The sequence below is a fragment of the Cyanistes caeruleus genome, chromosome 9, assembly GCF_971803275.1.
Source record: "Cyanistes caeruleus chromosome 9, bCyaCae1.hap1.1, whole genome shotgun sequence".
In the NCBI taxonomy this organism is placed as follows: Eukaryota; Metazoa; Chordata; class Aves; order Passeriformes; family Paridae; genus Cyanistes; species Cyanistes caeruleus.
The window spans coordinates 21932585-21948422 of NC_141709.1; positions in this window are offsets into that span (position 1 = coordinate 21932585).

Here is a 15838-nt window from a genome sequence, read left to right on the forward strand (position 1 = left end):
ATTTTATCAGATCCAGTAAACAACTTCAGCTTGTGTTGGAAATTCTTCATGCCTGGAGATGTGGCAATTCTCATCCTTTTCAATTATGTACCAGTTGGCCCTAACTGCTGTTTGAAGAGTCACACATATTGTTAGTAAAGATCCCCAAGAACATTGGAAAACTTAACATGCAAGCTCTCACTTTTAATTTCTTATGATTAAAATAATAACCTGCATGCTTACCAAGGCACCATGCTCAGCTAGTGAAGACTGAGCTCCCACCTCTCCATCGGCTCACGGATTGTGGTACCACTCCTCGTTCTGCTAATGCACAAGGATTTTGAGTACTTGCTTTCTGCAGTGATGAGATACAACCCTGACAGCATTCATTCTGGGCTGTATTTTTTGGCATAAGCTAAGCTCTTTATGCTGGTTCTTTTCCCTATGGCAAAGGAAAGAAACCGAAAGGAATTATTTCACCTAATAGCTCCTTGCCTCACAGGGCTGTTCTGAGACTTAATTAATTAATGTTTGTAAAGTGTTTTGAGAGCCTGGGATAAAGAGGTGCTATATAAGCACTGATACAAGGATAAAATATTATTATTAACTCCCAGTCTGATCCAAAACCACTGAGTGAATCAAAACAGAACTGTAGCCCCCAGTGCAAAAGTGGGGATAGTTTGTCCAGCATTAAGTAAAGGCAACACAGTGTATATTTATTTGCAAAGAATTATGTGTAGATATGTGTTTAAGCAATGGGTCAGTTTGACCAAGAATTCTTGCAGGACAGGAAAGAAAGAAAAGGATTTTGAACACTACTGCTGTGCTGTTTTTAATTTCCCTGTCTTTTCTTGTTCTTAGCATACCATCCAGATAAGAAAAATAAACCACACTGGGCTATAGATTAAGTCAAATATCAAAATCATTGCATGCTGACTGTGAAAACTCACTCATGCTGAACATTTGTGGGTTATCAGGATCAAAGAGCACTTCAATATTTATCAAAAAGCATAGCCCACCATGGTTTAGTCTTCATTAACCTGGTGTGTATTTGAAGAACTCAATAGAGCTAATGCAGTCCAAGCTAAAGCTGACATTTTTTTGACTTAGGAAAACATTTATCCTCTTGAAGAGATATGTATCAGTTTGTAAATGTTGTGAAAGGGCAGAATAACCTAAGGCTCGCATATGCTATTGGGTTGTCTGAAAGCAATAAGCTTTAGGGAGCTGAATTACGCTTTGTACATAGAGTCAAGAATGAACTTGTCATTTCTGTAATACCAGTAAAGCTTATTTCACATATAATGGGACATCCCGCTGTGCATAGATGATACAATTTTTCTAGTTGGATTTAAAAATATTAAAATGAAAAAGAGGTTAAATTAGGCTGTGAAAGCTTGGGTATGTGTGATACGAAGGGTGTGCAACCAGCTGTAGGGAGTTTTGGAACTACATGGCTTTACTCCCCCTGTTACTTTTGGCTGATTTGGTTTCATGTCTGAACAAGACCTCGAGGAGTTTAGCTCGTATAAAAGACTCTCCCCCCATCTATAGAAAGGAATATGGATCGTAATGGGTGTTAGTTCTGATTCCCTGGCACTGCCTCTAGCTTTTTCAATCTGTTCTTACTGTGCAACTAATGCTCATATCCATGATGTTCATTGAGAAAAAGATCATTTGAAAATGTGCTGTGCTAAAACAGTAAGTTAGTATTGCAAAATTAAAAGAAAAGAAAGTATTTATGCATACTGATGACATAAGATACTTAAGTATGTCAGGGAGAGAAATCAAAATGGAGATTATGGCACAGGACCTAGACTCCTGGCTCAGCTTTTCTGTCAGTTTCTTTTTGTGAGAAGTTGTTTCACTTCTCCAGGTCACAACAAGATGTTGCAAATATTTTTTCTTTTATTTTCTATGTATGAAACAGCAGGAAGAGAAGCAAATGGGAGAAGGTGACCGAGAGGATCATGAGTGCCAGAATGGATAAAGAGGAACTGGGATTTTGATGTTTAAAGAAAAATAAAAGCCACGCTCCAGTCAACAACTTCTTATTGGTTGGAGCTCAAGCCTGAGAAATGTTTCAGGCAAAGGGAGTTAGGCACTGTTTGCTGCTGATGTGCTCCATATTCTTTCTGAAAATCTGAGAATTTTCTTCTAACATGTATCGCCATTACCTTAACGGAATAAGAAATCTGGCGAGCCTTGGATTTACCTGTTCCAATGAAAGATGTGTGTCTTTTGAGTTAAACTGAATCATAGTTGGACCCAGAACTGTAAGAGATTCCTTCATTATCTCCTCTTGAATCTCATAGTTACTGGATTCTTGTGCTTATTCTAACAGGGATAATATGGAAATAAAGTAGTTCAGGAGCATGGTGATCACCGATGGTCAGTGAAGCATTGTTGATTACCATTTAAGCATACTTTATATTTAATATGGTTTAGCAACAGTTTTTGCATTTCATTTCCTAGCAGCTGAGTTTCTACTCTCAAATCCTAAAGGGAGATGGTTTAACCAGACACTGTCAGTAATCTGCAGCCTGTGCAGGGTACCACATTTGCACCAGAGCCAGGTTCTCTGGAGCTGTGTGACCCTCTCATCCCACCAAGCTTGTGCAGCCTCTGCCTGCACTAACAAGCTGGCAGCATGTGCAAGCTGCACACCACAGCCATCAGGTGCTGGGGTAATAATGCAAAGCAACAGCTCCTCATCCACAGGCTTCCTGCTGTAAAGCTGTCTGTCAGCAGGGAGTGGCCTGGGCCCCATGGAAGATGGGAAAACTCCGTAATTCCACGTAACATTGAGGAACATGTCAGAGTGCTGGTTGAGACTGATCCAAAAAAAAAACCAAACCAAAAATCCTCTGGGCATTTTGTAACACCTGCAATAGGATCCTGTCAAGGGAGGAAGAGTGAATATCTGGATCCGCCTGTGCTTCAATGCAAATTAGAAGGAAAATACCAGCTGCAATGGGAAAGGAACAGTGTCCTCTAAAGGTTCAGTGATTCAGTTTGAATACCTCTCTTGGGTAACATCAGTGACTTACTTTTCAAAGGACCTGTGCACCTGTAGATCTTATTGTTCTCTACTGTTTGAATTGTTTATTCTTCTAAAAATTATTTTACAGTTGATATAAATTGGTTCTTTACACTGAGCTAAATAGGAAAAGGAAAAATATAAAACAAATTAGGTTGGGAAGAAAGGAGGAGAGTGTTACTGGAAATTGTTAGACTCTTATTTTTTTCTGGTTTTGATATAGGGTTGAGCTGGGTTTTCCTTACCAAAATAGTTCCTGCATTGCCCCAGAAAAGACAGGATATTTAAGCAGCATCCCAAATTAATCGAGTAGAGGAGAAAGCACAGCCAGAATCTTATCTGAGTTTTCCCTCTGGCTTTTCCACCATACTAGCCCTTTACTCCATAAACTTTGAGCAAGTTTAAAGGCGCTCCTGCAGCATAAATATAAGTGGGTTGGCTAAGATAAGGGACACTGCATGAAATGGAAAACGTGAAAGGAAGCATACATTGAAACAGCCATCTGCTCATCCTTGGAACAGGGACATTGCAGAGCTCATCTGTGCGTTAGTGGTGCCATTTAATACAGTTCCTAACAAAAAGAGTTAATAAAATTCATGGCTGTAGCTGATTCACATTATAATGTCCTTCTAGAAAAAGCCTGTACCATTGCTCTGTGAATCTGTGCATAGAATAGTAATATGTACCAGAAGGCAAACTAAAGAGCCTCAGGTTTCTCTTGCTACAGATAGGCAGACTCAGAGTTTACAAGTGAGTTGGAAAACCCTCCTGGATTGGTAGCAAGAGGCAACCTGTGCTCCTGAGGCGATCCCAGCCAAAGCTGTCCCCAAGCCCAGGAGCCATGTGTTCTTAATACCCAACAACTGCGCCAACAGAGTAACTACTGAAGAGGAGGTATGGAAAAACTGTAATTTACATCACTGGAAAATTGTTAAGAAATGGGATATAAGGTCAATGGAGTCTTAAAACACCTCATCAGCATTATCTGCTTCTATGCTCAGCTATTTTGCACATGGTGGTCCACAATGGAACCTTTCAACATTTACCTTTTGCTCAAGAGTTCACTTGCTGTGCTACTTACCAGGAGTAAGTTGATGGCACATGGCAATACTGCAGGAAGGGTAATTACATGCAAATAGATGCTGTGAGGCTGTTGAGAGCAACCATTGTATACAAATAGTACAATTTAATAGCTTACCCTACAAATCATTGCAGTTATTTTAAATCTGTCATTCTACAGAGAAATATTATTTCTATAGGCTGGTTCCCATTCTAAAGCCTTTAAGGGGTATATTTGCTGAGAGCTACTTCTGCTTCATTTACGTTATTAAATTAGGTTTCTCAAACAAATATTGTCAGTAATATTAGTAAGCAGTTCCTGTTTCGTTTACTGAAGATGGAGCTGTGAATTCTCTGAATGAAAAATTAGAATGTTTTAACATATGCAAAAATTTGGAGGGCAAAATCCATAGCATCAACTATTTTCTCTGCTGCTGTAAAGTGGTGTTTTCCCATAGTTTTATGCTTTACCCAAACATAAAGATAAGAATGCAGAAGTTTTTAAGAACAGAAAGACTGCAAACCAACATATTTCACAGCTTACAAAACACATTTAAGATGCACTTTGTTTAAGATATTTAGAAAACAAGGTATTTAACTGGAAGATATATTAAGTAAGTGTTCAAGACATATGAAAGCAAATGGCAAAATGCTGGAATCTTTCAGATTCGGGGGCTGATAGGCTTTGTGCATGTCTGTGTGTGCATGCATGCCTGTGCTCGTGACGTCTTTTATTCAGTTGCCAATGTAATTAACACACTACCGTGGGAGAGGAGGGTGGGGCTTATTTTCCAAATCACAAACTCCTTGTTGTTGAGCCCAGGACTGTCTCAACTGGGTGTTTCTAAACATCTCATGCTGAATTATTTAATTTGGCACAGATAAGTAAATAATGTGTAAAGAAGGGGGTCTGGCCCCACACCTCCCTCTTAGCTGAGCTCCAGATCTCAAGGCTATGTGGCTTGGACAGCAAGGACACATTGCATTGCCATTCTCAAATCTTTTCTCATTTATTTCCTCCAAAGTGGCTCAGGGACCATTAATTGTGAATCAAAGTCTCCTTAGTGCTTAAACTGTGATTGAAAAATGAAACTTAGGCTCCTAAGCTACTTGGAACCTTTGGAAAATTTGATTCTTGCAAGGATTTATGTCTGTTCACTATATCCCACACATGGAGTCCCACACTGGAACTTTGAGTCAGAGAAATGGGGGTTTACTGAGACATTTAATTGCTAGATCTCAGGTTACACGAAATAGGGTTGAAATCACAGTCCAAATGACACCTGTGACAAAACTCTCAACAATTTTTGGATTTCATTGAAGGATGTGGGATGGAATTACAGGGGAAAATACCAAGCTTTACAGAGAAATGCATAGACTGGAGCTAAATGCTTTCTTAGTGTAATACAAATAAATGAATTTGGCTCAAATAAAATGAATGTTGACAAGTGCTTGTAACACTGGCAGTGGAGGGTTTTTTTTTTTTCTTGACTAATAGTATATTAGTATTTTCTACAAAAACAGAGGAAGTAGGAGATCCAGGTTCCCTTTCTTCCTGTCTCAGGCAAATTGAATCTATATCTGTCATCGATCACTAGATGCTGGACTGGATAACAATTCTTGTTGGCTTCTATTTAAAAGTGCAGGACAAAACACTGTGAAAATTCAATAAATGGGATCCACTTCTGAAATTAACTTTAATTGAGACATAGAGGATAACAAAGCCCAGTAGAGACTTTTACTTAAACAAAACCTCTGCTTCAGAAATTGTTAATTTTCTTGATTTTTACCCTTCTAAAATGGAAATATCAATGGAAAGCTGAAATACACTCATGGAACAAAACATGCATAAGTTTGCATTTTGTGAGTACAGTTTAAATGTGACAGGGTTGAAGAAATTGCTGCAAATCAATATGATACAGAATATAAACGAGCAAATATTTTAAAAAGCCATGACTACTAATTACTGACTTAAACTGAAAAAAGAGACCTGAAGGTTATTCCCACTTGAAAACAGTCTCCAACATAACTAGCAAATGAAGAACGTTTAATCTTTTCTCTCTTCACTGTGTGGCAGTGCCGACTAATCTGCCTTTGGTGTGTCACACTTGGCTCTCTGTCTGCTACAAAGTTTTTGCCACTGTCTTCTTGCTTAAAAGCCATACAGAAGTTTAAATATCAGTGCAAACAATGTTTAAATGTGCCCAGCTAATCACTGAAGGCATTGTCAGAGAACAGAGGAGCAATGCAGACATATCAGATGCTCTGGCAACAGTAGCATAATCCAATCATTCATTAACATAAATTAAAGCTACAATGCTGCAGGCCTAAGAAATGAAGAACAAATTGGAAATGTGGAAGTTAAAAGAACCTGGTTCGGGGGAAATTTTCAAAGCATTGTCCTACACAAACCCTGTCTGCCTTAGCCAATGGATGGGGAATTTCATTTACTGAAAAATGGAGGCTTTGAAGATGCTGCTTAACACAGAGTTCAGCTTGGTGTTACAGGCTAGCAAAATGACTAGACCAAGCCTGCTTTGAGACTTAAATAATAATGTAATTGCACCTTTTTACATCACCTATTTTTTTCCCAAAACCAGAAGTTACCTTAGAAGTAAACAGGGCACTATAGGCTTTTGAAGCATATACATTCTACCCGTTCTTCCATTCCCTTTTAGTTTTTGTGAGCTTTCTGAAAGGCTGAGAAGCAGTTCAGAGTGACTGAAAGGCAAGTTTGTGCTTAAAGACCAGAAATGCCTTTCCTCACAGTGTCACACATATCGAGGTTGGAGGTTTCCTCTCTGTCCAGATTGCACTATGTTTTCAGTCCTGCAAGAGGTATCTGTGGCAGCACATTTTTGTAGCATTTAGGGGGATTCCACTGTCCCATGCAGAGAGTGAAATTCTCTCTGCACCTTTGTGTCATAAGAAGTTTCCATTGTATCTGAAACTGAGAAATTATCTTGCAAGCATCAACCTGTCTGATGCAAAAAAATTCTAATTTGGATGAAGTGACGGATAAAATGTTTGTATTTTGAAGAATGATCTGACTGTATGGATTTCATAATCTTATTACATATTTTATTTAAAAGATCCTTAATCAACTCATTGAGCTACATTCTACCTTTGGTTTTCCAGAAGAATCCAAGATTCCATTGTGTTATTATACATAGCATCTAAATACACTGAAATGCCTACATTTAGTCTTTTTGATACGAAGATGTATTTGGTTGTCTGGAATTGCTGGCACTTCTCTGTTTGCTGATATAGCAATATCTGTATTTTCATCTATTTCTGATTTCAGTCTCCTTTTATTTGCAGCTCTTGCCACTCCAGTGAATCTATTGCCTTCAAAAATGCTGCATTTGAAATCATACAGAAAAATCATGTATGTATGTAGTTTATATAAACTTGATTAATATTAACCAGATGAGTAAAATTATTCATGGACTTTTTAGAGAAGTTGCAACGCTTCTCTATGGAAGTGTATAAATACATTAACCCCAGTGTCTGCATCTTAATATAATTTAAGTGTTTACTGAGTTTTATAAAGTTTCATTTTTCATTAATGTACTTGCTTTCATATTGTAATTGCTTTTGAATTTAGCAGAATATTTCAAAGTCTCTGTCTAACTGTACACCATCTCTTTGCCTTCCCATTACTCATCATGTTGGACCTTATGAATATTTGTACAGTGTCCCTCAGGTTGCACTCAATCAAATGTTTATCAAGCTATTAATTTAATACTTTCCAATCTAGCACATATGCTTCAAGAGATTTCTCCAGCTGTTTTCACAGTATAAAAAAAGTTATTAAAATTGAAAGAATCTACCTGGAAAAGCAGCTTGGGTTTCTGTGCTTTCCAGTTGTGGAACACATCTCCACTCTGTGCTTGGCCTAGAGGGAGTACTCCATGCACAGAAAGCTGTATTTGCCCTCCCTGGTGGTGCACAAGAGCTTTCCCCCCTCTCGTTAGAGGATGTGCTAGATAACATTTGGCTGCAGTAACTGCTTTGAAAGACTTGGCATTTTTCTACTCTTAAAGAGGAGGCTTATCTTGACTCCAAAGCAAAACACCTGGAGTCCAGTGGGTCTGAGTTCAGATGTGCCTTATAGAGAAGACAGGGGTTTCAAGAAGAAAGCATGGAATCCTCTGACAGTGTCTTTGGGCAGAATTTCAGGCTTGGTGGAAGGAAAAAGGACTGCTGATAGAAAATTATTTCTAAAGGACTCTCTGCATAATGGTTCCTTATATGTTTGCCATCTAAATACTGATCTAACCTGACCTCTTGGCACAGGATATAATTTCAAAATTGCACCAGATGCAAAATCATATATATATATATATATATATATATATACATATACATATACATATACATATATATATATATATATATATATATATATATATTTAGGAATAAATATAGTTATATAAATAGTGATAAAATGCACTGTGTTTAAGGGTCTACTGTAAGATAAAAATCTTACATAGATTTTATCTTAGAAACATAGAAACACTTAGCTATGGGCTTTATTAATGATTATTCCAAGCATGTGTTAACTACAGAAACAACACCATGAGCTACTCACTAGAAAAGAACCAGTCTAAAAGAAAATGTAATTATATGAATTATTAATAATGATAATAGCTTTCACACAGATATCTCTTTTTCTGTCTCTTTGCCTTACAAAGAAATAGTTTCATAGTTTGCAACAGCTTGAGACTGACCAGCTGCAAGCGCATAACTTTTTTGCAGTTAAACATTTCAATTGCCCTGTCATTTCTTCTACACTCTCAGCTGCCTAGGATTCCTATTTTCAGACATTAGCCCGTAATTTTGATCTTGAATATCTAATAGTGATGCATTCCACTGACTTTTTCCCTAAAGATGTGGGATACATTTTTTTTCCCCCCTAGGTTTATAATTTTCCTGGAGCAAGACATCACTATTTCAACAGGAAGGCAATAAAACATTTCTGAACACTAGAAACAGCAGTCTCCCCTGTAATAGATTCTTATTTATTTTTAACAGAATCAATAGTTGTTTGCAGGAACTTGCACACTGCAGTCTGTAAGTAAGGTAAGACTGAGAGCATGCAGCTGTCTCCTGATCCTGGTAGTGTAATCTGATTGAAGTCTGTGGCTACTTTCTATGAAATCCACAGTGCCAGCTCTTTCAGCAGGTTCATAAGACTGATCTCTTTCCAGATGGCTCCATATATCCCTCATGAAATCCATCAATACAGTAAACTTCCTTTGCCTAACCTCTGCATTGATTGAAGTTAAGTACTACATTTGCTAGTAGAGCTCAATGAAGCTAATCATCACACAAGTGCACCTCAATGTTTCCTATTCAAGAGACTTCAAAATACCTGACTATCATAATAATTGGTCTGCAGATGAGTATTTTTCTATATTTATTTAGAAGAGGATGAAGCATCCCATTTTATACTCATATAAGTCTGTCATCATAAACAAGTAAATAACAAAAGATTTATACTAACCTGCTGTTTTCTGTTATGAAGTGGATGTTCGAACTAAATGTCTCCAAATCTCAGTCTAATTTTTCCCCTCTAGCTACTCCACAACACACAGTTGCTTTGGCATGAGTAGCAGTCAATTGTATGAAAATTACCAATTTTTAGTCCCCCACCCTCTCTTCCCCACCCCCCCACCCCCTACCACCCCATTACCACCAAACCTGGAGTTTTATCTCTGACTAGAACTTGAGTTTAATTAGAATTTTGATTTGCACTAGAATTTAAAAGTCAGAAAGGCACAGTGCTGGCAACTTACAAGGTTTTTGCTTTCAGGAGAGCAGTCACGTTATTCATTCCTATTCTATGAAGATATTCCCTTGGGAAGGGTTGGAGTATATGTAAACTTAAATAAAATTCTGTTACTGAAAAGAAGTTCCTAAATATGTACATCTCTCAATGGCATTATTTTTTTTTATTTTGATTTATATTAAGAGGAAAGACCCACATATTGCATGCTTTTAGAGTTTTATTACTTCTGATGCAATAGTTATATACAAGCTATGCAATGGAATTGCTAAAAGGATGTTCATAATGTAGAAGACAAGACAAAATAAATAACTTACAGCACTGATTTGTACCTTACGTGGAGATAACCAAAGGAGTTTTATGGGCACCCCTCAGGTGCATATTCAGTGTTTTATGAAATGATGTAATGTCTTGGAGAGTTTGTCAAGGGGGAAAATGTTAAAATAAAAGCTGTGCTCAGGAAAGCAGCATAGAACAAATTTACAGGATTCAAAACTTTGATGAGCTATGGAGGAAGATATCAGCACAGGCCTTCTAGTCTCTATCTTTCTTCTGTGAAAAATCAGTGAAGAATACTGCAAATATCCTAATCTCAATTTTATTATATTTATCTATTCAAACACCTCCAGCAGTGGGTCAAATCCTGATGAAAATGAATCTTCTTTGAAGGGACCTGTCCTTTATTCAGTGCTGTTGGTCTTTTAAAATACTTTCCAAATCAAAGGTAAAAACTTTGATATTTTCCAACAGACAAATCCATGTTTGAGAAGTGATATTTCATGCATTTATCTAGCTAATCTATAGCGTCAGCATGTGTGCACAGAAATGGGGAATGTGCTCAACACTAACTCAGAGTGGCACAGCCAAGAAGGGACACAGCACATGCATCAGGTTACTCATGTGGCATGGGAAAAATGAGCAAAAACTACAAGTACCAAACTGAAGATATTTCAGGATGTCTGAAACGTAGACAAATCAGAAGAGGAAAAACATTTAGAATGTTTTTGTGGAGGCAAAAGGCAAATAGATTATAATTAAGCTAAATTTAAAAATAATGTTATGCCATAATAACTTCTAATGAAAGAGTGATGACAAGGTATTGCAGGGAGATCCTTTTCTGACAAATCCCTTGTATTTTGTTATCTTTGGAATCTGCTTCCTTCCTTGCTCTGGCAGAAGCTGGGTGTTGACTTCTAGTAAGTGTTAAGTAGTCTTTTTTTCTTTATTTTTTCAAGAATAAATAAGACCATAGATCAAATTTCAGGAAATATGTGATTTCCTTTACTTTTTGGATATTTTTTAGTTTGTTTGTTTGGTTTGGTTTTGTTAGGTGTTTTTAATTATAGCTTATTGTATATTAAGTCTTTTTCTATTTACACATGAATTCAGATATTGCAACTTATGAATGAAAAAATGAACTAATTTATCAGCAAAAGGAAGGATAAACCAGGGTGATAATTCCTTTTACTTAAGGCTAATGATGCTTCAAATAATAATAATAAAAAAAATTAAAAAAGCCCAAACCATCAAAACAGAAAGGCTCTTTATTAGCAAAGAAATAAATTTGTGTGGTACTGTGTTAGCAGCATATCAGCAGCATCATTCTTGGCGAAGAACTTTTCATATAACAAACCACTCTTCTGGGTAATGATGTTCTCACATAAAAATCCTGTTTCATATTTCAACCACCTGCAATCCAGCACCAGTTTAGTGCCAGGGTGTCACTGCAGTTCCTTGCTCCAGGGTCAGCTGTTCCCCCAGCAGTTGGGAGCAGAGCCTGACACTTGCTGCCTCTGCTGACACGGAGCGAGGCTGCTCCCACTGCAACTCAAAGGCAATGAAAGAACATAGGAGCCCCAGAAATTAAAACAAATTAAAAATAGAAATAGCCCCACCATGAAAAAAGCTACTGACAAAAGCACTGCCAAACTTCTCTGAAAACAAAAGTTTGCTTGGTTTCACTTGGAATGAACTTGAGAATGTAATGAGAGGGAAGAAAGGAGAATTGTAGTGGTGGTCATGCTGCACTATTCCACTTCCTAAACTGGCAACAGAACTTAATTAGAATTCTGTTTAAGAGCACATGGGTTTGACACCCACATTACAGCAAAAATGGTATTGCACTAAGCTTTTCTGGCATCCACAAAATACTATATTGTATTAGAAAAATAAACGTGAATATTTCATATAAAGAGCAGTAATAAAAACTGAGGAGTAATATAAACATAAACAAAAGTTAGCCAAAGAGCAGGGGAGAAAGGAAAATGCTCTAATACAGCACTTTCAGAAATTCAGAATTTTTTAAAGTGAAAATGTTTTTAGCCAGTTACTCAGAATAATGTAACCAGTTTCCATATTCTCACAGAATTTTGAAATTTAACTGAAACTCCATTATGACACAACAGAATCTAAATGAAACAAAAGTAAAGTTTACAATTGATTTCACTGTAAGTCCCTTAGTATTTGATACACTTTGAAGTACCTAGGTGCCCTGAATATCCTCAACTTGCAGAACTTAATCTATTCACTGAACAGGCCATATTCCTTTGTAAACCTCAGATTTGGTTGAGTATGGTGTATTTATACACCTGAAAGTATTTTGTGCAAGCATTATGATGATTTCAGTTCCAACTGTCAAGTTTGAACTATAACTATTTGTGTACATATTTGTACCATGTTTTAAGAAAACATTTGCTTTTTCAAAGTTTATATGCTGGGAAATGTATTTCAGACTAGCCATGTTTCTAAGTCAGATCTCTATTATTTACAATATAATGGCTTCTCTCCATTCCACATTAATATATGTTAGTGAAATAATATGGATAAGAATAAAAATCTTTGGGGTAACAGTATTTATTGATTTAAAGGTATTCTGTTCAGTAAAAATACTGAAATCTCAAAAAACTAGTGTGCCAAAAGCAAAGCTATATGTCACATTAAAAACTGTATTTTTTGTTTATAAAATCGATTTTTAGGTATGTTAAACAGCAATGATGTCGACATGTAACTGGGGCCTGAGCATCATATTTCTTTCTTATTGAAATTTGCAAAGTCAAACACATGACTCGTCTGTGTACATCAAAAGTATACAAATGTCTGTGTGCATCAAAAATGTCTGTGTGCATTTTTTCTCAAGCAAAAAAAATATAAAATTCTGTGATCTGAATGTTGCAATGAGTTAATTAGATTTACCTTGTGTAATAGCTTAAACATCAGTGCACTCTGACAGCATTGCTCCTTCACTCACTGAATTCCAAAGCAGCACACTGAGATGAATCTAGATCTGTCGATTCCCTTTGGCCCAGAGGAGAATCTCCACCAAGCACAGTCAGATGTCAGAGCCTTAAACCTGTCCCACAGGGTGAAGTGGCCCAGGGAAAGGATGGTCAGAATTTTAACAATATTTGAGACCAAAGACATCCCCTAGGGAAAGAATGAGTACCAGAGGTGCACTTTTTACATCACTTAGGTTACAACTTTCATTCCATTTCTGACACAACCTCTTTCACCAGCCTCCATCTCTAGTTCTCACCATACTAAAATTACATTTCTGAATTTCAGGATCCAAAAGCTGCTACATAGATGTATATGAAATGTATGGATTAATGTGCCATATAATGGACAGAGAAAAGAACTCCCTAATCACCTGGGCTGAGTGAATGAAGGAAGACATATTTGCCTGCCATCTATTAATGTAAATGGTGCAGCTAATTTAACAGTATTAGACCTGAATCATCATGCTATTATTCCAGATTTACATCACTGTGAAACTGGAAGTGAATCATTAATATAAATGAAATTATACCAGTGTCAGCCATGGAGTGATCTGCAGAGGGGATCAGGTTCATTAATTTTAATAATTTATGATGCAGTGTAGGCTACACAATTTTACTAAATCTGCTTTTATTTAATGTGACTTACTGATCCTTGCATGTATTACAAATCATCCAATGTATTTGATGTGTCTATTATAAGCAGTTCTGAGGAGGGATGACTTTTTAGCAGAGTGCACTAACTTCTGAATTTATCTGGGATGGTTGTTGACCTAAAACGTTCTCCAAAGTGCTAGATTCTGCGCAATGAAGGTATGTTTTGAGAAACCACCTCACTCAGAGTAGTCTCTGCTTCACTTTCCATCTTGCTTGGTACAATCAACATCAGCACATGGGTGGGCAGAAGCTGAGGAACCAGAGCCCTATGAACACATTCATCAGGAGAGCATCTACAGAGTATCCAAAAGACTGTGACTTTAGTTTGTTGTATTTGTTGTAAAAAAAATCAGAAAATTTAGCTTCAGCTTCCTTCCAGATGTAGGAAGCATAGAATGTATATATACTGCTTAAGTTAAATATGTTTCTCTAATTCAGTGTTAACAGGTTGAGTGGCCAAAAAAATGTGTATGACAATCAAATCATTACTTCAACTTCCCTTCACAGCATTTTGAGGATAGTCATCCCCTGCTCATCCTGGTATCCTGAGAATGAAGGCATAATGTTCTGCATCTGATCTTACAAATATGGTTAGTTGCCATGCAGTAAGTAGGAAGCAAATACAGAAAGTGCACATGAGAGATTAGTCTGGATAGAATGCCTGCTGTGAACTAGGATTTTACTGCTGTCTCCCTTCTTCCAGCGCTGGGGAAGGTTCCTGTCCTTGTAGCTGAACCATCAGAAGAGATGGATGTGTGTTGGTGCTGCTGCTTCTGCAGTGCACAGCTGGGTGCCCAAATGCACATCCATCCTCATCAGTTGTTGAAGCTAATACAAAATAAGCTCAAGAATGCTTAATTATCAGCAGATGGCAGCTAACCTTTTATGTCCTGAAGCTACTGGTGCAGGAGAATATTTCCCCTGGATGCAAGCAGTCTATATTTCTGGATCTTTCCAGAGCTCTCTTTCTGGCATCACATACCAAGCATTTAGCTGAAATTGGGCTGATATTCACGTGGTTACCCCTTCATGGTTTTGGTACACTCACACTTCAGTACTCTTTCAGCATAATAGGTTTACCTCTGAGACTTTTCCTTGTTATTTCAATGCCACTTCAGTAGACTTCTCAGATTAGCAGTATAGTTACTGTCACTGTCGTGTTTATGCTGTGGAATTTTTATAGACCCTGTTTTACACTCTTTCAGTGCTTTGGCTGATGCTTGCATTTATAGGGACAGAATAACACTCAGCAATATATCTTGCATCCTGGCATATTTAATTAGTATGTCAAACTTGTGCTTGTACTTCTATTTCTATTTCTAAAGCAGAAGCACTTTGCTCATAGTTTGGTGTCAGAATGCATGAAACCTCCTTGGCATAATGTGAATTAGAACCAGCAGCAAAATGAATGAATGATTAGCATTGGGCATGGATCCAGTGTTTGACATTCCACTCATTAGAAAGTCTACTCTAATTAACTTAATTGGAATCTACTGGGTGTGCCATTGATGGATTTGCTTGTCACCACAATTTTGTTTTATGTTCCATCAAACTCATTGGTGAAAACATGATGTATGCTGAGATTACCTTGTAAAGACCTAGTTCTTCAGAGGGATCTGCAAATTGCAGCCTCTTGCTCCCACATGGGGACTTAATGAAGTCAATGGGAGGCAGGGTGCATGCTAGTGAACTCCTTTGCATTAAAATTATTTTCTCATAGTCCATATGAGTTACACATGACATATAACTTTGCATTTATCTAGCACCTGGGGATTTCAAATGATCTTCTAAACACTGAGGAATCAATTGAGCCACTTTTCCAAATGCTAATAGCACCTTTTCCTACAAGGGGTCACTGGAAGTACTCAATAAACTCATTGGGGCTACTCAATACATCATCAGAATCTGTCTGTAATTAAGTGAGCCTTGTAAAAACACTTATAAATAAAATTATATGCATGTTCTGACTGGTATACTGGGAATCCAATATTTCTATAACCATACAGTAAATGATTAGCAAAACCAGAATGAGAGCAAGGA